Here is a 6,002-nt window from a genome sequence, read left to right as displayed (position 1 = left end):
CTGAAAGAAGGACAATCCAGCCTGATATATCTGTCTCCTGAAAGTACCTGACTAATACAGAAGTAGAGGCTCACAGCCATCCATTGAACTGAATACAGGGTCCCCAATGAGGAGCTAGAGAAAGGAAGGATTTGCAGCTCCTTAGGATGAACAACAATATGAACTAACTAGTACCCTTAGAGCTCCCAGGGACTAAAATTACCAACCAAGGAATACACATTGTGGGACTGATGGCTCTGGCAGCATGTGTATAGTAGAGGATGGCCAAGTCAGTCATCAATGGGAGGAGAAGCCCTTGTTCCTGTGAAGGTTCTATGCCCCAGTGTAGGGGAATGCCAGGGCCAGTAAGCAGGAGAGGGTGGGATGGTGAGCAGGGGAAGGGGGGGAGAACATGGGTTTGTTCTTGTTGCTGTTTTTTGTTTTTTGTTTTGGAGGGGAAACTGGTAAAGGAGATATCGTATGACATGTAAATAAAGAAAATACCTAATAAAATAAAAAAAGAAATAAAATATTTTAAAAAACAAAAGCAAAGCAATATTAATATCAAAATAAAATAATTAAAAGAGAAGTAACTGATGACAAGAAGGAGAATACATGATGATTTGAGAAAAGCTCTGAGATTTGCAGCAGTCATAGTTGTGGATACATGGGTGACAAAGATTTGACTTGTTTTAGAATACATAGCACTTGAAATCCTTACTGCCGTCTGCACAGGCATCTTTAGCTTACAAGTCAGTTGGAAATGAAACAGTGGAGAGGAAGAATGAAGTGACACATATCTATGTGCAACTGTGGTGTTTATGTTTTGTTCAGGGCCATAACTGTAAGGAAGCATGGAGAATACTTCTGGAATGATTGCATGCTCTCTTTGGCTCCTCCCCAGAGGGGCAGCTGGTCTTACATGGTCTCCTCACTTTTCAAAACTGATAGAATCCTCTTTTAATGTTCCTATGGTCAAGGGTTACATGTGCATTTCAAAAATTCAGAGATAGTTTTCATAATATGCTTTTTTTTTAGAAAATGTATGAGTGATTGCGTAGTTTATTTCTAAATGCAGTGGAAGGGTGAGGGTGGAGCAGTGGACACAATTGGCTTCTCTTTGCATCAGTTAATCAAGAAGTTCCCTTTCCTTATCTCTGTATTTTATGCAATAGAGAAGCTGATGTTCCTCACACAGGAGGCAAGCCAGGAACACAATAGGCTTCAAGTATCCAGTTACTAAAAGGGTCACATTGTGCCCAGCTGGGTAACTGCTTTTTATGGCATGGCTCCTTTCTTCCTCATACATCTTTAGTAATAACAAAGTACAAGACTGTTGCGGTAAATTTTAAACCCAATTTACCAAATTAGTGAATTCACAACTCAATTAATTGGTATACAAGCTACTTGCCAAGATTGGGCAGATCTACCAGTACAGTACTCTATTCCCATCTATTAGATCCCATATGACTTGCGATTTCTTCAAGCTGCGTGCTTCAGCTCTATCTTCCTTCTACCTCATCCTCTTCTATGGTCCTCTTCTCCAGTCTCCTCCTCTTTTCCTCTCTCCCTTTCTCCCCCAAACTTTTCAGCTCCACCTTGCTTCCTGCTGCCAAATCATCAGCCTTAGTCTTTATTTGAAAAGTTAAGGTGAGGAGAAGGTTCACAAGGCACCTGTATACATGATTCATTCCTTGTCTGCAGTGCTTTCCTGGAGAGGAGAATTAGCATCAAAATACAAGATGCTATCCACAATATTTTTCCTCCTTTTTGTCCAGTAAAGAGTCTTTTGCCTCAGATATAAATTGGGCACAACTGTTACCTTTTGTAATTTATAAAATACAAGACAGACCTAACACCCAGTCTATCATTTTTGCCAATTAAATAGGACCTCTGTCATTTACCCTAACTTAAAAGACATAATTCTACACCTGAGTCATATCCTGGTTTCAGATTTTATGCCATTTGAAAACCATCCTCTCAAATCTATATCATCTTACTTAATGTTAAACAGCTTGGGCTGGCTATCAGTCTTCAACCCCATCAGAAATCCAAGAATGACTAATATTACCTGAAAATATGAGAAGCACAAAATATAGCTCTCAAAACTAGCCAATTTATAGAGACTGCTGATAACCTGGACAGTCTTTACTTCAAAACTTTGGAGCATCGGACTTTAGCATCCTGGCCAGGGTCATCTGACAGACCTTTGTAATGTAGAATTTTAAAGGACTGATCACTCTGGCTCAGCAGAGATTATCAGTTGACTATTGCCCATAGTGTGTCCTTTTTGGGGCAATTATTTCGTCTATAGATGGAATGAGGCAATTTCTGCCTAGTGGCTGTCTCGCCACAACTGGAGCAACTCCAATGATGCTCAGTTTCTTCTTTGAATCTGAGAAAAGGGTACTGTCAGAAGCAAACAGGTCTCTAGTCAAATGAACCTGATAAATGTCCATAAACATCATATTCTGTGGACTTCTGATGCCTTTGAAGACTATCCACTCAAAGCGTCTCTGAACTGTTAAGCCTTGACTACTCTTGGTCATTTCTAATTGAAGTTTCTCAGAAACACCCTCTTAATGAACTAACAACCAAGAGTATGCTATTTGATCCTTAACTCATATTGCTTAATCGTTTAAAACAGTTTATAATAGCAGTTATAGAAGGACTGGTTCTAAACCTAGTATTCTCAAATGTGTTATATAGGCACAATGTCTATATGAGTGCAACAATATTAATCCAAATTTTATATCAATAAGAAATTCATACCAATGAGACCTTTAAATTTGTATCAATAAGTTCTGTCAAATGTAAGAGATTATAACTTCAACTTTGTATCAATTGTAAGGACATCTACCAATGTAAGATCTAGCTATGTAATGTTTTGCTTACGAGTACATTTGCTAGCATATCCCTATTTGTCTATTTCTATAATTTCTACGATATTACTATATCCCCCCTTTTCCACTCCCTTCCTTTTTACCTAAGAAGGAAGGATATTGAAAAGGAAAGGTAGAAATCCCTGAGTTTAAGTTCTCTAACTCCCTCCCTGTCCAAAGCTACATTTGTAAAGTATCCCTTAAATGACAACATACCTATAATTCCTAAATTAACCAGAACCCTCTACCCAAACATAAGGAACTGGGATGATCTTTTTTGTCTGCTTCCAGATGAATTGGGGCAAAGAATTCCCTTCTGGGGGCCCGATGGAAGATAGGAAAATTGTCTTTGTCGAAGGGGAGCTAGCTGGCATCATTTGCCTTCCAGTCACTGTGTGCTGAGAAAGTTCATTGCTTAGCTGACATCTTGATCACAACATTCTGAAAGGCTGTATAGGAAAGCTAGCTGTTCTGGAAAAGTTCTAGAAGCAAGTCTTCAAAAGAAGCAGCTTTGATGTAGTTGAAGTAGAGTCAAGAGCAAAGCTGGAATGGAAGGTCCCAGAATCTTAGCATTCCGGCGTGTGAATCTTTCCAGGGCTGTCTTTTTCTTCTTCAGTCCTACAGTATATAAAACTTAAAAGCAACATGTAGTTCTGAAAAGACATTCACATCGTGTGAGCAGGGTGCGCAGATTGTTCAATGAAGAACAAACATGGGACTGATTGTTCTGGCAGCATGTGTATAGTAGAGGATTGCAAAGCTGGTCATCAATGGGAGGAGAGGACCTCGGCCCTGTGAAGGTTCTGAGCCCCAGTGTAGGGGAATGCCAGGGCCAATAAGTGGGAGAGGGTGGGGTGGTGAGCAGGGGGAGGGGCAAGGCAACAGGGGTTTGTTCTTATTGTTTTTTGGGGTTATTTTTTGCTCTTTTTTTTTTGAGGGGAAACTGGGAAAGGAGAAATCGTATGACATGTAAATAAAGAAAATATCTAATAAAAAAAAAGGTGACTGCCTTTCCTCAGGTTAGTTTGATCACCTAATCAAACTGTAATGTAACTTTGGATACTTGTCCTCTTAAAGGACAGTATGTAATAACAAGTTATGAGAAATTTGTGCCCAATAAGTGTTATTGGGTCAGTATAGACATTTTAGTCTTAGCCAGTTCCAGAACTGTCTCCAAATACAGAGACAAACATCACCACATATACTTCACCAATTTTGTTGATTGTGTTAGTCTCCCTTTTCTTCTCTGTCACCAAGGTCTTCAGGAGGTCTCCTTTTGTCATGTCTGATTTTTATCAACTTGGAAGAAACCCACAGCTTTTCTTTTCCTGTGGAAACATAGGCATAGCCCCTCCCCTAGCTTAACACATTTCCCATTTTCCATTCTTGATGTTAGACTATCCTTAATATAAACAGGCTGGTTTAGTTTAACAGTTCTTTCCACAATCCAGTGCCTTTCAGCAGCTGTGGTGTTTTGTTCATTACCATTTAAAAAAATTTAAGGTTAATAAAGCACTATGGAATCTATCTTTGGGAGTTCTTATTGATCCCCTTTGCCTATTAAGCATCTCCCTTAAAGTTTGATTAGATCTCTCCACAATCGCTTTGTCCTGTAGGATTGTGTGGTATGCCTGTAACGTGTTTATATTATAATACTCAAAAAAACCTGCTTCATCTTATTAGAGACATACGCAGGACCGTTGTCTGTTTTAGTTTGTACGGGTATTCCCACAATGGCCATAACTTCTAACAAATGTGTAATTACAGAATCAGCCTTTCTGATGCTAAGACAGTTGCCCATTGAAATCCTGAATATGTGTCTATAGTATGGTGCACATACTTTAGTTTAACCATCTCTGTAAAATGGAAGACATCCATTTGCCAAATGTCATTTCTTTGGGTACCCTTAGGGTTAGTTTCTGTAGGTGATGGAATTTGGCTATATAATGAGCAAGTAGGATACTACCTCAAAATTTCCTTGGCTTGTTGCCAAGTGATAGAAAATTCTTTCTTTAAACCTTTGATGTTAACATGGTGGGTTTTTTTTGTATGGAATTCTGAAGCTTCTAGTATACTTCCTATCAACAGTTGGTCAATTTTATTATTACCTTGTGCCAGAGGGCGTGGAAGGCCTGTATGGGATCCTTTGTGTCTTATATATAGTGGATAATTCCTATTTCTGATCATATGTTGTAGCTGAATAAATAGTGAAATCAATTCAGAATCATCCTGAATAAAATCAGCAGGCTCTATGTGTTAAACAACCCTTTCTGCATATTGAGAGTCAGTTACTATATTAAGAGACTCTTGAAAATCTGACAACACCATGATTATTGCATATAACTCAGATTTTTGAACTGACTTATAGGGACTCTCAACCATCTTACTTACCTCTTCTGCTTTATATCCTGCCTTTCCTGATTTACTGGCAAAATGTAGGGGCTCCAGATATTGGAGTTCCCTTTATGTTGAGGGAGAATCCAATTAGTTCTTTTTATGAACTGCAGCCACCTGCTTTTAGGGTATCTGTTGTTAATCTCTCCTAAGATGTCACTGCATGTTCTTTTCCAATGTTCACCTTGTGCCCATAATGAGGCAATTTCTGTGTTAGTAAAAGGTACAAAGATTTTAGCCGGATCCATTCTAATTGTCAAAGTCTCATTTTTCCTTTTAGTATCAATTCAGAGACTTTCTCAAGATAGGTTTTAAATTTCTTACTCTGTTTATGTACTAAAAATTCCATTCTAAGATATAATCTTCCCTCTGTATAAGAATTCCCATAGGGGAATGAGTAGAAGGTGAGATAACTAAGATGCAGGTCATCTTTGGATCATTATGATCTAGATGTGTATCCTGAAGTTTCCTTTTTACCAAAGCTAATTCCTTCTCTGCCTCAGCTGATAGTTTCCTGGGGCTATTTAAATCTTTATCACCTTATAAGGTTTGAAATAAATTGCTTAGCTCTGGAGTGGCCAAGCCAATCACAGGCTGCAGCCAGTTAATATCTCCCAGTAGCTTCTGAAAATCATTAAGGGTCCTTAATTGGTTTCTTTTGATTTGCATCTTTTGTGACCTAACCTTTTGCAGAGTTATTTTATACTCTAGATAATTAATAGAATCCCCGGGAAGGCAGGGTTTTTT

The sequence above is a fragment of the Mastomys coucha genome, unplaced genomic scaffold, assembly GCF_008632895.1.
Source record: "Mastomys coucha isolate ucsf_1 unplaced genomic scaffold, UCSF_Mcou_1 pScaffold22, whole genome shotgun sequence".
Lineage (NCBI taxonomy): Eukaryota > Metazoa > Chordata > Mammalia > Rodentia > Muridae > Mastomys > Mastomys coucha.
Note: the sequence above shows the minus strand (reverse complement) of the source record.